Here is a 17,552-nt window from a genome sequence, read left to right on the forward strand (position 1 = left end):
TACCAACTTGAGCGGGCGACCTTTATTAAAAAATTGATCCCAACTTTGATTTGCATAAATGTACTTGGTTTGCTAGTTAGCTTGTGGGATTCGATTTAGGGTTACTCATACTTGAATTGGGATTCGTCAATTATGTCTTTGTTTGGCAATGATCTTCTGATTAGATGCTATGCCAGAGTACCAACTGTACTTGGACTAATTATAAAATCACAAACATCTCTCTGTGCTTCCTTACCTTGACACTATGTACTAAGAGCATCTCCGATCCCAACCTGTCTTAGGCCGAAAAAAATCACTTTTTTCCCTTAAAATTATTGATCTCAGCTCAGCCTCTAAAATTCAGCTCCAGCCCCAGTCTCTCTTGAGGCCGAAAATTTGAATTAGATATTTCCCAATTTACTAACAAAGTTCAATTAAAAAACATCGATTACAACTAATAATTGATTAAAAATTTAAAACTACTTCAATACGACTAAACAACACTAGAAAAATTAATTAAAAATAACTAGAAGGGGTTTCTTGGGTCTCGTGGTAGACCGTTGAACCAAGCGTCTTGCGCTGCTAAAAGCATTCGTTGAGCATGTCCGTCGAGAGACTTAACATCAATCTTCAGTAAGTCCATCCCATATTGTCGGTTCGCCAAATCTGTTTGCCCGTAGATCTTGTTGCACCTTTAGGGTCTCTTGTTGAACCCGTACAACGTCACACAAACTTGTTGTTCTTTGTTAGGATTCTTCATCTCTTTTATCCCAATATCCCTCATTGGGAGTTTTTGAAGCGGTAGAATGTGTGGATGGTTCGCCATCTCTTGCATTTGCTTTGGCTTGTTTACGACCAATTAGTCTTTCTTCCGATGGATTGGTATTAGAATCTCTTTTGCGAGATGTTGACTCTCCTGGCATGTCTGCCATCCACTTGTTGTGTGTCATCAAAATTTTGTAAACGTGTAGGAACCTAAATCCTTTACCTTGATGATTTTTTTTATACAATTCGATAGCTCTTTGTAACTGAAATAAACAAAATATATATATAAGTATATATTATGAATGAAGTGAAAAGATAGAAAAAAGAAATTAAAAAGTTAGAAACAATTACCCGGTCATAATCGTTTTCTCCGCTTATTGGAACTTTATTTATTATCCTCAAAGTCGATATAAAACTTTGACATTCCGAGCTTATCTCACTGAAACGAGATTTACAACTTCTAAGTGTGCGTTGAAACTTTGCACTCGCATTATATTCATCCGATATTTTTTGCCAAAATACTTTATATTTTTAACTATTTCCGACAACCGCATCAAATGTGATTCTCAAATAACAATTAGTATCTTCATCCAGCTTATACGCTTCCCGTTTAATTATCTTTGTCGAAGTCGTCCCTCCTTGCACGCAAGAATCCTCACATACTTCATAATCATCAACTCCTAATTGAGCCGACGGGTAAGTAGAATTAGGGGACAACATTTCCATATAACTTTGGTTATCGAATTCGTTGACGTCTAATGGATCCATGGGTGAACAAATGAAAAGATCAAAAAAAAATTGAAAGAAAGAGAGATAGAAATGAAATGGAGAGGATGGAAGTTGCAAGAATGAGAGAAAGAAAGTGAGATGAAGAGTGTGGGAGATGAATAACGGGTCCAACCCCTATTTATAGGGGTTGGGCCCATTTCTAGCCGTTGGATTTGCTCCATGGGTGAACAAATGAAAAGATCAAAAAAAAAATTGAAAGAAAGAGAGATAGAAATGAAATGGAGAGGATGGAAGTTGCAAGAACGAGAGAAAGAAAGTGAGATGAAGAGTGTGGGAGATGAATAATGGGTCCAACCCCTATTTATACGGGTTGGACCTATTTATAGGGGTTGGACCCATTTCTAGCCGTTGGAGCAAATCCAACGGCTAGGGGCATTCCCCAAGTGACCGTTGGGGCCCCAGCGGTCACTTGGGGCCTAGCTTCAGTCGCCCCTAATGTTAGGGGCGACTGAGCTAGAGGCTACAGCTTCCGCTCCTCCCGGCTGGGGCAGGAGATGCTCTAATATTATATATATATATATATATATATATATATATATATATATATATATATATATATATATATATATATTTGGTGGCCAATACGCGGACAACCGTTTTTCTTATGTGGACAACTATCTTATGTGGACAACGCAAAAAAATTTAATTTTTTATATGGACATCAGTTTTTAAGGGGACAACTCTCTATTATTTTCACTCAAGTCCTCTTAGAATCAAATGTATTATTTGATGACCTCCATAATTGTTGGTGTAAAAATATTAAAGTTTTAATATGGAAACCTAGCTGTTTCTTCTTCTTCATCACGGCATGATTTCCTCCTCCCCCATCTAAAACTACATCGACCTTCTCGGCTTCTCCAACCACCTGCACTTTCTTGGGCCATCATAAGTCATATCCATCTTAAATGTTTCAAGATGGTTTTTCAATATCATCAACAACTATAAGGTGATGAAATGTTCCATAGTTTTTAGCAGCAAAAAAGCTGAATCCAAATAAGTCACACTATAGGGTTCTCAATAAAAGTGATCAGGATGAATCGGTGAAAGCGCTTATAGGGTTTTTCCTGTCAGAAGTCTAAGGTTGCAATGAATAGAGGAAATTGAACTTCTAGTAAACAATGGTGTTCTGTCATTCAACCATACAGATGTTTGATTAGGTTAAATCACTTTGAAACATCTTTGGATTCTCAAACTTGTTGTGGGCCAGTTTCTTAAGAAGATAATTTGTCAAATGTTAGTTTGATTAGAAGAGCTTTCCTCGTGAATCTAAATAAGACCTTGAGAAATTGGAGATGAAATTATATTCTTAATTAGGTCATCTCTGAAAAGATAACCCTTAATTGAAACTAAGAGATTAGTAGTGTATCAAACTAATTAATTTAGTTAGAGGCATTAATCCGTTCCTGATCTTCTATCATCCTTTTTTTGACCTATGATTAATATCTTCTATCATCCTTTTTTTGCAGTGAAACAAAATTATGTGAAAAACTCATAAAGCAAATTGGTTTTTTTTTGTATGCTTCCTTAAGAAATTATTTGGTTGATGTCTACAATCATTCCTTTTTTTTTTTGTAGTGAAACAAAGTTTAGTGAAAAACTCATAGAGTAAATTTGTATTTCTATTATTCTTGTTTAAGAAATTATGCATCTTCAATTAGTTTACATTTTGGAGACGCAATATGTTATTGATATGTGTCGGAAATTGTGGTTTCAGATGCAATTTCAACACAACGGTTCCATGCATCTGCGGCCCATTGACGGAAGATCTTCTTGTCCTTAGGTCGCTCAAAAAACTTAATTGATGCATCCCAACAAAACTTTGTAGTATCAACGACTTCGTGGCAAGCATAAACATCGTCAATTATGTCTTTACTTGGCAAGGATCTTCTGATTAGATACCCCGCCAAAGTACCAGCTGTACTTGGACTAACTATACATTGGCGTGGGTATGGAAATGATTCAGGTGCTAGTGCTGCCTCGTCTGCTTCCCTTCTAGCCATCCCTGGTGTGATTAAGATTGTAATGGATAAAACAAAAAGAATCACAAGCATCTCTCCATTTCCTCCTAACTTTGACATTATTCACTAGTATAATTATATTTTTTTTTGCAGTAGTCTGAATTTCGACTTTTACTTTACTATGATAAATATCTATGAATCTTGTAAACATATTTATACGAGTTTGAATGTACAGAAGTTGTGCACCAACGTTACTTAGTTAATCTCGTAACAATAGCATTTTTTTAATATTAATGGGTTAGTTACTTAAATATAATGAAGGCTCATTAAATCAATAAACGGATTTTCATTGCATGAGTAAAGAGCACTTCAAGAATTCAAGAATCACTTTCAACATTTTGAATGAAAATTATGGCGTTCTTCAATTTAATAAAATGTCATGAAACCTTTATCATGGTTTAGAGTGAATAAAATAGTTTTTGGCATTGTAGAAGGTAATTTATGTACAAGCCACCAATATTGTCCTTTGGGTGCTTCTAAAGGCACCTAGTCAAAAGGCTGTTAGCATCCGGAAATTTTATCGAGTCGAGTCAATGTTCATTCACCCGAGTTCTCTATAAGCACCTGTTTTTAACGTGGGTGACGGCCACCTTCGTTTGCTTCTTCCATCGTTTTTTTTTTGAGTCAAACCCATATTCTTTTTTCTAAACAAAGCAGACCTAACTAAAAAGAGTGTAAAATCCACTCTTCTTCATAAATATTGAACGAATTAACTGAAGAATAAAACCCGAAACTCTACATTTCCCAGAAAGGTGATATCAAGATTCTTAACAATACAAGTAGAAACAATAGTCAAAATTGATGTGAAAATAGTAAGACATTAAACATCCAGAGAACACCAATGGTGGAAATGGTTAGTGTTGTTTGGTGTGAAGGAGTGATTCTAGGCATGTGCTTGAACCATTCTTCATCCAATGGTGGTAATTATTAATGCGGGTGATTATAGGCATGCCCTTGCACCAGTCTTCCACTTCTTGAACGATTCTCAAAGTTTCCCCAATATTCAAACTCTAAACCCTAACCCTGATTATAGGCATGTCCTGTCCGTGAGTTGAAGTTCCGTTTTGAAAGCTTAGAGAGAGAAAGTTTGAAATTCCCAATTTGGTTCAGATTGTGTGAGGGATGGAGGGATTAGGGTTAACTCCACTTGACCGGTGCCTACATAGTTGTACGGTGCTAACACAGAAAGGAGCAGTTGGACTTGGTGCTAATAGAGATGGATGCTAACAGCCTTTTGGTCCGGTGCCTTTAGAAGCACCCTTGTCCTTTAATAGACAATTAGAAAACTTTGTAGCGGAATCAGTGGGGGACCCATAAAAGTTTGTTTGTGGGTGTACTATTTGTTACAATAAAAGCTATAAATCATCCTAAAATCTTGATGTGACCTCAAAGCAAGTTATTTTTATACACTACACATACGTTCTAGGCTAACTCAACTACTATTTATGAGTTATGTTGATTGTAACTAATAGAAATCAGTAATCCTTGAAAAATTATGAAAAAATGTTCATAACATGTATATATATTTACCAAAATGAAACGAAAATAAGACATAATAATTATATGAAGAAATATATCTCTAACAATAATAACGGAGTCTACATTTAATTTATAAAGAAAAAAAAGATGAAGGATGTAATGATTTATAAATAGGGGCTAAAAAATGAGAAATATAAAGGCTGGAAGTATAGCTGATTAACAAGTAGGAGAGTATATAGTTTCATCTCAGGAAACTATGGAACATGTGTCCATCTCAGGAAACTATGGAACATGCACTTTTACATTGTCCTATGGCTAAAAACATATGGTTCTACTTTAATGTTATCACAGAAAATATCACCTCGATCATAGATTGGATTTTTTTCCTGGCAGAACTCTCCTCAGAGAACCACTACTGTTAATGGATCCCACTTCGCTACGATCCTTTGGTTTATATGGAAAATGAGATGTGATAACTGCTTTCAACAAACCATCTTAGATACTATATCGGTCATTAATAACATTAAGAGTTTTCCTGAAAAGGTTATAGAAAAGAATAGAAAGAACTCGTCAAAGTCAGTGGATACTTGGAAACCCCCTGTAGACCCCTTCATCAAAATCAATGTAGATGCTTCCTTCATCTCGGTGGCTGAAAATATTGGGATTGGCATCATTGCTCATAATGCTGACTCTAGGTTTATGAGTGCTCTTGCATCAACGGAAAAAGCAAGAAATAGCGAAGAAGGTGAAGCTGTTGCTATCTTAAAAGGAATCCTCTGGGCCCACCAAAACAACCATAAGAATATTATTATCGAAAGTGATAATATTAATCTCATCAACCACCTCAATAATCAGAAGCATACCATCCACTGGTACTCAAATATCCATATTAAGAGGATAAAGGAAGCTGCAAAAAGACTTGACAAGGTCCTCTTCACCTACACTCACAGGCAGCTGAATGATAAAGCAGACGCCTTAGCTAAATGGGCGAGAAAGAAGAAGTCGACAAAGTTGTGGAAAGTTGTACCTTCTTTTTTAGTTCATAAGTACTGTAATTATGTTCTACTCTAAGTTTAATTAATGTATTTTTCTTAACAAAAAAAAAAACAAAAAAAAAAAGTAGGAGAGTATATAAATTTAGTCATAAAAAATCAAATGAGAAGATGTGGGAACCGGCTCCAAGGCGGACACATTGAATTACCCCCATCAAACTACCCTTCTTTGACAATAATTTGTTGGATATTTTCTTTTTATAAATATTTACATCTATTATTCAAAAATTTGTTTAGTTTTGGATATGTGTGGCACGTCGTGGGCACGTTCCTCCTGTTGGAATACGGTGTCACCTAGTATTCATAATTTTCAGGATCACATGCAAGAACTAAAGATGAAGTAGAATTAAAAAGAAGATTATTCTAATTGCTTTCCTACAAACTAAATCCGATGTCTTTTCCGAAGATAAGAGCTCCAAATTGCAGCTTCTTTACTTGAGACACCTGAACAAGTTGACTTGATCTCCCTTCTTTAATGTCAGCTAGAACCTTATTGAAGGTTGAGAAGAAGAACTCTTTCTTCTTTGACTAGATAGATAGATTGTGAGTTTTTTCTCTAAAATCTACTTTCGACTTGATGTTGTAGAGATAGATTTTCTCTTGAGAAAATTTTACACATTTTTATTTTAATATGAGCCCTTATATAGAGAACCTTAAAGTTAGAATCATATTCCAATTATGATTCAATTAAGAACTCCAGAAAAGATAAGAATCTGACTCGTATTCTGAGAGGGATTTCCAAATGGAGTTTTTGTCCTATCTGGGACTTATTATGTCGTCGACCCCATTAATGGGTTGGACCCAGTGGTGGTTCATGTAGGGTCTAGGGGGTCTATTGACCCCCCTCAACTTCTACGATCTGAGATACGATATAATAATAAAAAAATTATATATCTTAACAATCTAAGTAGTTGTAGGTTGCTATTAACAACAATAATCGATATTGGCTCAAAGGTTGAAGGGTGGCGTTACCACTCTAGTGGTCGCGGGTTCGAGTATAATATAGGTTATTCCGTGCATACTTAGACGTGAATTGAATCTTAGCTTATTGGTTGGAGCTTAAGGCAATTTCGGGAGGATTTTAAAGAAAGGTTCAATCCCCACAAACCCTTTTTGTGCTGAATTAGTTTGGGTTTCAAGGTTTCTAAAATTGGCCGAATTCTCGTTGTCGATTTTAAGATTTTCTAACTTTAGAAAGACTAGTTCATAAATATATCTTCGTTAATATTCAAATATCATGATTTCCTTTTTCAACAATTTTTTTTCCTATATATCTACAAGTACTTGTTAAGAAGTTTTAAAATTCAAGAAAAACCAAATCTTTATTTTATAAATTATTATCTCTTTCTCTCAATAAAAGAGTGTCCACCAAGACTAAGAGACTTCAAGAACTAAGTCACCAATCATTCAATCTTATAATATTCTTCATTCTTTGAAATTGGTATAGACGCACAAGGTTAGCACACATTGTTTTTTCTGATCTCTATAGCTACTTTATTTATTTTACATTCACTTGAATAAAAATTTACATATTACTTTGTTATAATTTCCTATATCATATTTAAAACTGATTTGATTTACATATATTTTACACTTTGAACTTATTTTCAGACAGATGAAGAGATTCTTTAAAAGAAAATCATCACCTCCACAGAACAATGATGATTCCCCTCTATCAAAACAAAAACGGTCAGAGATAAATTTGTCAGACCTTCCTTCAGATCCAGAATTACGCCCTCCAATTATGAGCTATCATCCTAATGAGAGAGGCCAAATTCGTATAGCATATCTAGAAAAAGGGTCGTGTCAGCCTCATCTTGAAAGTTATCCGGCTACACAAATTGCAGGTTAGAACCGAAAATTTGTCGAAGTATGGTATAAAGGGTTCTCTTATTGGTTAAAATATAGTGTGAGTGAAGATGCTGCATATTGTCATTGTTGCCATCTTATTAAAATAGATAAAGGAGGGCAATCTTGTGGGGATAATTTTGTTAGTAAGGACTTTAAAAATTGGAAGAAGATGAGTTCTTTATGTGAGCATGTAGGCAAGGTCGACAACTTCCACAATGAAGCATGGAAAAATGTCAAAACTTGTTAAATCAAAAACAACATCTTGAGACGTTTTTTCATAGACAGACACATCAAGTTCGGAATGATTATCGAACTAGCTTGAGTGCAGCAATTGAGTGCGTTCGTTTTCTGTTGGAAGGAGGACTTGTTTTTCGAGGCCATAATGAGTCTAAAGATTCAAGAAATCCTGATAACTTTTTGAGGACTATAAAATTTCTTGCTAGGAATGATCTAGATGTTAGAGCAATTGCACTGCAAAATGCTCAAAAAAATTTGAAGTTAACGACCTCAACTGTTCAACATGATGTGGTCAGTGCAATTGCATTTGAAACAATCAAATTGATTATTAGTGATTTGGATGATGGTTTTTTTTTCTATTTTGATTGACCATGAAGGATATATTTTCTCGGTCAGAAGGAATGGTATCCTTTTGAAGGAATGACCTTCAACCAAGGTGTCAATGCGTACGATTTGGCGAATAGGATCATGATGACCTTACTCGGAAGATCATTAGTCTGGTCGAATTAGGGGTCGTAATGCTTAGCTAGAAGCCGCTTACGATCGTCGGATAACTTCGGTAATCCGCGGCTAACATAGACCGGATCCTATAAGGGTTACACATAAGAGTGGTGGTTTGAACAGAGAGAATTGACTAGTAAGAGATTGACAAATAATAGGATTGGATCCGTTATAATTAAGGGCAAATAAGTTCGGAAGAGTCCGAACACATACACACACATCCGGATCCGAAAGGGAGGCCCGGAAGGCTTTAGGTGGGCCGGCCATGTGATGGATGACCTTAGCAAGGGGCCGGCCATCTCATGGCCGGTTAGGCCCTAAGTGCGCCGACCAAAGAAGCCTATAAAAGGCTATGTTGGCCGGCCACACTAAAGGGACCCTAAAAGGGTATTTTGGGAAAATATACCTTATAATTAGGGTTTAGGAATTCAAGTTTGGGTAAAACACCTATTATAGGGATTTCTATATAAGGACCTAATTAGACAACCTAAAAGGAGACACAGAGACAAACACAGAAAACAGTTAAGTGTGTAAATTCTTAGAGAGAGAGAGAGCTATCTGAGAGATAGAAAATGAGTTTTCTCAATTATCTAGTCAAGAAGAAGGAGTTCTTCATCTCAACCTTCAAGAAGATTTAAGCTGACTCGGAGGAGGGAGTTTAGGTTATACATTCGGTGTCTCAAGTAGAGGAGCGACAATTGAAGCTCTTATCTTCCGAATACTAGTCAGGATTTAGTTCGTGGAAAATCGATTAAAGGTGATTATCTTTCTATTCTAGTTCATTGATATGTTCATGTATAGATCCTGGTAGTCTAGTGTTAAACATATAGATGTTTGAGATTCCGCTAAGAACACTAGTAATTAGTTGTATTAGATACATACAAAACCCAACAGACCAGGCTCGTGATGTATCGATCAAGGAGCAAATGGCAATTGTAGTTCAATATGTGGACAAAAAAGGGCAAGTTATTGAGCACTTTCTGGGTGTTGAACATGTCATTAAAACTTTTGTTATTACTCTCAAGAAATCATTTGATGATTTTTTCTGTTGATATGGTTTAAGTCTTAAAAGAGAACCCATGTGCATATTATGTTCAGTGTTTTGATCATCAGGTACAATTAGCGCTAGTATCTGTTTCGAAGAATCATGATGTGGTTCCCTCACTCTTTAGTTTAACCAACTAAATTTTGAACGTTGTTGGAGGATCATATAAACGTCGAGATATGCTTAGGGATAAGTAGGCTTAGAAAATACTAGAGGAACTTGAGCTTAGAGAGCTTTGGAACGGATAAAGCTTAAATCAAGAAACTAGTCTTAAATGATTCGGTGATACACGATGGAACTCGCATTATAATACTTTGGTAAGCATTACAGGTATGTTTGATGCCCTGCCGAAAGTGCTTGAAATGATTGGAACAGAGTCTTCTTATTCAGATCAACGCATTGAAGCGAGAAGCTTATTAGACTCGTTGCAAAGCTTTGAGTTTGTGTTTAGTCTTTATTTAATGATGATATTATTCGAAATTACAAATGAGTTGTCGAAAGCGTTAAAAAGAAAGAACAAGATATTGTGAACGCTATGAACTTAGTACAAGTTTCTAAAAAACGAATTCAAAAAATAAGAGCGAACGGGTAGACTTATTTTCTCAACGAAGTCTCTAAATTCTGCATTAAACATGGAGTTGATGTTCCTGATATGGATGCTAACTTGTATCCTAATTGAAAGTGTCTAAACTTGGATCTTCCGATATTAATTAATAGGTACAACAGATAATGAGCAGTGTGTAGTTGCATAATTAATTTGTTACAAGTTATTATTGTTATTATTATTTTATTTTATTTTTGTTGAACTCGTTATCATTATTATTATTATATTTGATTTTTATTTTATTTTTACTTCGGTTAATGTCTACAATCATCCCTTTTATTTTCTAGTGAAACAAAATTATGTCAAAAAACTCAAAAAGTAAATTTGTTGTTCTTTTATGCTTCCTTAAGAAATTATTTGGTTAATGCATCTTCAATTAGTTTACATTTTGGAGACGCAATATGTTATTGATATGTGTCAGAAATTGTGGTTTCAGATGCAATTTCAACACAACGGTTCCATGCATCTGCGGCCCATTGACGGAAGATCTTCTTGTCCTTAGGTCGCTCGAAAAACTTAATTGATGCATCCCAACAAAACTTTGTAGTATCAACGACTTCGTGGCAAGCATAAACATCGTCAATTATGTCTTTACTTGGCAAGGATCTTCTGATTAGATACCCCGCCAGAGTACCAGCTGTACTTGGACTAACTATACATTGGCGTGGGTATGGAAATGATTCAGGTGCTAGTGCTGCCTCGTCGGCTTCCCTTCTGGCCATCCCGGGTGTGATTAAGATTGTAATGGATAAAACAAGAAAAATCACAAGCATCTCCCCATTGCCTCTTAATCTTGACATTATTCACTATTATATTTATATATTTTTTTTTGCAATAGAATGTATCTGGACTTTCACTTTACTATGGTAAATATCTATGAATCTTGTAAACATATTTATACGAGTTCGAATGCAGAGAAATTGTGCACCAACGTTACCTTAATTAATATCGTAACAATAGCATTTTTAATATTAATGGGGTTAGTTCCTTAAATATAATGAAGGCTCATTAAGATCAATAAATGGATTTTCATTGCACGAGCAAGGAGCACTTCGACACATATGAATTATATGACCTTACCAGGACTTCAAGAATCACTTTCGGCATTTGAATGAAAAATAATGGCGACATAACGTTTCTTCGATTTAAAAAAATGTCATGAAACCTTTATTGTGTTTTTAGAGCGAATAATATAGTTCTTGGCATTATAAAACGTAATTTATCTACAAGCCATAATAAAACTTTGTAGAGTGAATAGATAATTATAAAATTTGTAGTCAAATCAGTGTTGGACCCATAAAAGTTCTTTGTGGGTGAACTTCTTGTTACAACAAAAAGTTGTAAATCGTCCAAAAATCTTGATGTGACGTCAAGCGAGTTATTTTTATACATTACATGTAACATATACATCCCAGGCAAACTCAGCTATTATTTATGAGTTATGTTAATTGTAATCAATAGAAATTAAGTTATCGTTGAAAAATTATGAGAAAAGTGTTCATAACAAAAATATAAGAAAATGAAATAAAAATAAACCATAATAATTATAGGCCAGCGCTTTGGGGAAAGCTAAAAAGTTTCCGGGGTGTGAAGACTTAGTAAAAAATTGGTCAATTTTGTAAATAAGGGCTCAAAATTGAAAAATATAAATATAGCTCTAACGATATTAAAAGAGTCTACATTTAATTTATAAAGAAAAAAAAAGGATGAAAGATGAAATGATTTATAAATAAGGGCTCAAAATTGAAAAATATAAGGCTGAAAGTATAGCTAATTAATAAGTACCACCAGCCTATATAAATTTAGCCAAAAAAAAAACAAATGAGTGTATACGGGAGTCGAACCGGCTCCAAGGCGGACACATTAAACTACCCCACCGAATTAACCTTCTTTGATAACAATTTGTTGGCAATTTTTTGTATTCTTTTTATTAATTTTTGCTTCTATTATATAAAAAATTTATTTAGTTTTGCACCGGTCGGGACACGTGTCCTCTGTTGGAATATGGTGTCACTTAGTGTTTTAATTTCTAAGATTACATGCAAAAACTATAGATGAACTAGAATTGGAAAGATGTTAATCGTTTTCCAATGAACTAGATCCGATGGCTTTTTTCGAAGATAAGAGTTCTAAATTGCAACTCCTCTAATTGAGACAACCGAGCAAGTTGACTTGATCTTCCTTCTTTAATGTCATTTAGGACCTTATCAGTGGCAGAGATGTTAGTGGGCTGACCGATCTGCAGCCAGGGTCTTGCCCCTAACATTTTTCATATAAACTCTAGTATTTAGTAACCCACCCCAATAACTCTTATAACACAGCCCGGGTCTTAAAAGAAATTATTCCCTTCAGCTTTTATTTTCTGCTTCTTCCTGACTCCCTCATTCTTACGATTGAAAGGGTAAAAAGAACAATTAGTTTGGTTCTTGTTCTTGGCTTTGGAGTGTTGTTCAATCTAGAAGTAAGTGGGGACTACAAATCAAGTGATTCTCTTTCTTTTATTCTTTTTTTTTTTATGAAATTTCTTTTATTCTCTTAGACCATCACTCATCAAGTAAGTTCATAAATTTTATAATATTTTCAAACCCTAATGTGAAATTAGAAAATTATGAAAGATTGAAAGTACAACTAGTTGATTAATGACTATAAACTTCTTTACTTTTGATGTAGACGCAGCGGAGAAATTAAAGAACAATGAAACAACTAAGAACAATTAAAGAAAACGATAAACTAAACTTAAAATATTAATAACTTCAATTGATTTTTCTTCTCAAGGTGAATAATAACATAGACTAGATCCCCTTTTATAAGATAATAAACCTTCCTAGATAGACTCAAACTAGGATTCCTAAAATAATAAACTACTCAAACATAAAAACTTTAAAATAAAGAAACATCAAATTAAAGTAACTTCTATTCTACTAAATAGACTACTATTAAGACTTAATAGGGTGTGGGCACGCGTGGACGTGGGCCCACACGCCTTTATGCACCTGCATCAGCACCCTGTTCTCCAGAAGGTTCGTCCCGAACCGATTTCGATGAAGAAAACAAGTTGATGCACCCGCAGACGATGAACTTTGTCATGGCGATCCGTAATTTCCACTTCGAACGAAGTTTGCAGTACTGGAATGGAAGGATACTAATGTGCAAGTAATCATCAACCTCGTACCCAAACTCATATGCCAATGATTCTCGCAAAAATAACCTTAGTGAATAAATAATGTTCATCTCGCCATCTTCCCACGGTAGGCTCAACCACTTAATCTTCAAGAAAGTGTGAAGTACTATGAGCAAGTGTGAAGTAAGAGTAATTGTAACAAATTTCCAAAATACTTCATCAATAGCCCAAGTATAAGCATAACCATCGCTAACTAAGATATCGATATGGAACCACGTAGTGTAGATATGCCACGCAAAATTGACTTTTCCACGTTCATCTTCATGTAGTTTATGTACTCTAACGTGATCAATACCTGGAGCCCACTGTTTGTTTTCTTCAATTAATATGTGAAACCTAGATGGAAGTTGGTCAATTGGTATGTGATCTTTGACCATTGAGTATAGGTTCATTGTAAGAATTGGGAAATTGATCCTCTTTTTCTTAATTGTTTGAAGAAAATTTTGTAGGAAGAGATTTGATAGAGAAAGCGGCGATGTGGGACATAATTGATTCAGAAAAATTTTATGATTCGAACCATCATAAGTAGGCACTTCCATGCGAATACGGTAGGAAGAAGATGAAGAAGAACCATCATAAGGTGGCAAAGCCTGATTTGAACCAGATGGAACTATCAAATCATCAAATTTAACAATATTTGACATATCCCAGTCACATGAATCCGAAAATCCATCATGAATCCCTCCACCGAATACTAAAGACTGATCATTCACATCATCAAACTTAGTGTGTGTAGTGACTAATGGGTGTTTCTCTTGTTGTTCTTCTTCTTGGTTTTGATGGGTTTTGATAATTTCTTTTTGTTCTTCTTTTCCTTCACTAAATTCTGGGTTTTGATTACTTGGGTGTGTTGATAACTGAGTTTCAACTAGATGAGAAGATTCAAAATTTTGTGGTAGAAGTGTTGGGGATATGGAATAATAAGGAGAGGTTTGTTGTGTTGGTGATGGTGTTTGACACCAAAAGATTGGGAGGGAACCAGGAACATGTTGGTGATATTGGGGTAGTGTTATTTGGGTGGTACTTGGGTTGGTAGTGGAATAATGGGAGAACGATTCGGGTTTGTTCGATGTTAGTTGTTCGTTGAAGGAGAAAGGTGGTGTTGTGGGGTTTATGTATGTGAGTGGGAAAACCGGTAAGAGTGGTGATGTAGGGTTGATGTGAATCGGTGGGAGGAAAGTGTTGGTGGGTACTGTTGGTGGACTAATGGAAGTCGGGTAAGAAGTGGGTTGTTGGGCGGTGGATGGTGGTGGTGATGTTTGAATGGAAGTAGTAGAAGAAGGAGTAGTGGTAAAAGAGGGAGACTTACATATGCCTTCGATTTGTTTAGATAGCTTCATGATCGAATCAATGACTTGATCGAATTTGTCCATGGTTTCCTTCTTGAAATTTTCGAAAGATTTTTCCAAATTTGTAACCGAGGATAACTTCTTGTTGATGTTATCCCATTCGGAGGCAAAAGTTGGTGTCTTCTCTTTGATTGTTGGAGTAGGAACGGTAGGATTAACCATTGTGATTGGTTAAAAAAAATTGGCTCTAGATACCACTTGATGTAGACGCAGCGGAGAAATTAAAGAACAATGAAACAACTAAGAACAATTAAAGAAAACGATAAACTAAACTTAAAATATTAATAACTTCAATTGATTTTTCTTCTCAAGGTGAATAATAACATAGACTAGATCCCCTTTTATAAGATAATAAACCTTCCTAGATAGACTCAAACTAGGATTCCTAAAATAATAAACTACTCAAACATAGAAACTTTAAAATAAAGAAACATCAAATTAAAGTAACTTCTATTCTACTAAATAGACTACTATTAAGACTTAATAGGGTGTGGGCACGCGTGGACGTGGGCCCACACGCCTTTATGCACCTGCATCAACTTTTTTTTACTTATAGTTCATAGAATCAAAAACACAATACCTTGGTATGAAATTGCAAACCCAAAATCCCTAACTAAGTACTATAAAACTAATACCTGAAATTGATTGGAAATTGTTTGAATAATGGCGTGTTGAATGAAATCTTATAAATAATAATATTATATATTGATTTCCTAATTAAATATTGATCTTCGTTATGTTCAACTAGTTTATGTAAGTTGTAAACTCCTTTAGTTGTCACTTATATTTTATAGAATAATTTATTGATTGTCTCTTCTATTTATTAAATTTTTAAAGCTCTTTGTGGATGGTTTTTTAGGTTACAATGTCGAACCATTTCCCAACCCATAAGAAAAGAAAAACTCTTTTGTCGTTTTACAAACGAGTAGAAGATGACACATCAAGTAGAGATGTTTATTCATTGCCTAATTATTGATATATCCACACTTGAAGTCGAAGAAGAACAACCTTCGAGAGCTCAAAGGGTCGAGAAATAAGTGCTTGGAGATGAAAGAGTTGTTCAACCTGAAGAAGTGAATTCCACCAATTTTCAACGTGACCCGGAATTGAGAACTCAAGTTTGGAAACTTCCAGTTGATCAACGGAGTGAGATTTGACGAGCATATATCAAAGCAGGACAGTATCAACCCATCCTTAAAGAATATCCTCGCACTACGTGTGGAAAATAATTTCGTCGTTTTCAATCTTCATGGTTCAAACAATATCCTTGGTTAGAGTATTCTCCTTCAAAGAATGCAGTGTTTTATTTTCATTGCTTTCTTTTTTAAACAAATCCACCCAAGCGCCTTACATTTACTGTGGAAGGATTTAAAAGTTGCAAGAGAGTCAATAGCCAAAAATCTTCATTTCTAACACATGTTGGAGATCACAATTTTCAACATATGGATGTCGTAAGATCTTGTGAAGATTTAATGAGACTTTCTCGACACATCGACACGGTCATGAATGCACAGTCTAAAGAAGAAGTGAACAAAAACAGGTTAAGGTTGAAGACAACAATCAGCTGTAGGCGACTGGTGGAAACAAGAAAGTCTGAAGTTTATTATTTAACTGAAAGATTGATACGCCTTGTATTGACACTTCATGTTTCTACGAAAACAATAGAAAGAGCATTTTCTGCAATGAGTATTATTAAAACATCACTCCGCATGTTTCTATGAAAAATAAATTTCTCAGAGACTGCATGATTGTTGTCCATATTGAAGAGAAATTGGTGAAGACATTGATGAGGAGTCGATAATAGATGGTTTTAATCGCTTGAAGAACCGAAGGGTACAACTTGAATAGTATTTTATACTATTTTTTTTGTATATATTGATGTCGTGGTGTCGACGATTTTTTTAGATATTTTTTGCTCTTTTTTGGTGTACATATTTATCATACATGGATAGATATATGGTAGTTATTTTGCCGATATACATATATATACAATACAATTATTCTAATATTATATATATCATATTTTATTTTCGAACATTGTTTAGTTAATTATAAATTCGAAAACTTAAATTTGAATGGCTATATGTAATTCAGATTTCAGCCCGTCCCCCAGTCAATTCCTAGCTCCGCCTCTGGACGTTATTGAAGGTTGAGAAGAAGAGCTCTTTATTCTTTGACTAGATAGATATAGGTTGTGAGATTTTTCTCTAAAATCTACTTTCTACTTGATACTGTAGAGATAGATTTTTTCTTGAGAAAATTCCACACATTTTTCTGTTTAAATATGAGTCCTTATATAGATAAATCCTAAAGTTAGAATCATATTCCAATTAGGATTTAATTAAGAACTTCAGAAAAGATAAGACTCAAAATTCTATTCTGAGCGGGATTTCCAGATGGGGTTTCTGTCCCATCTGAGAATCATTATGTGGCAGGCCAGGGTGGCCCCATTAGTGGGTTGAGTCTAGCACCCCACTTCACATGGTTGGCCCATCTCTTTTGATCCGAACTTTCTTTCCAGTCCGGTTCTTCTTACCTTTGTCCAAATCCAATCCGAACCTTTTGGGCTTTATTAAACTAGATCTAATCTACCAGTTTTTCTAGTTCCCTCTAGTCAATTCTCTCCGATCAAGTCACCACTCTTTGGTTAATCTGGTGTAGGAAATAGTTTATGCAAGACGCGAATCACCGAAGTGATCTGA

Source organism: Eschscholzia californica, unplaced genomic scaffold (genome assembly GCF_041429995.1).
Source record: "Eschscholzia californica isolate CP2 unplaced genomic scaffold, dmEscCali1.0.p SCAF_6, whole genome shotgun sequence".
NCBI lineage: Eukaryota > Viridiplantae > Streptophyta > Magnoliopsida > Ranunculales > Papaveraceae > Eschscholzia > Eschscholzia californica.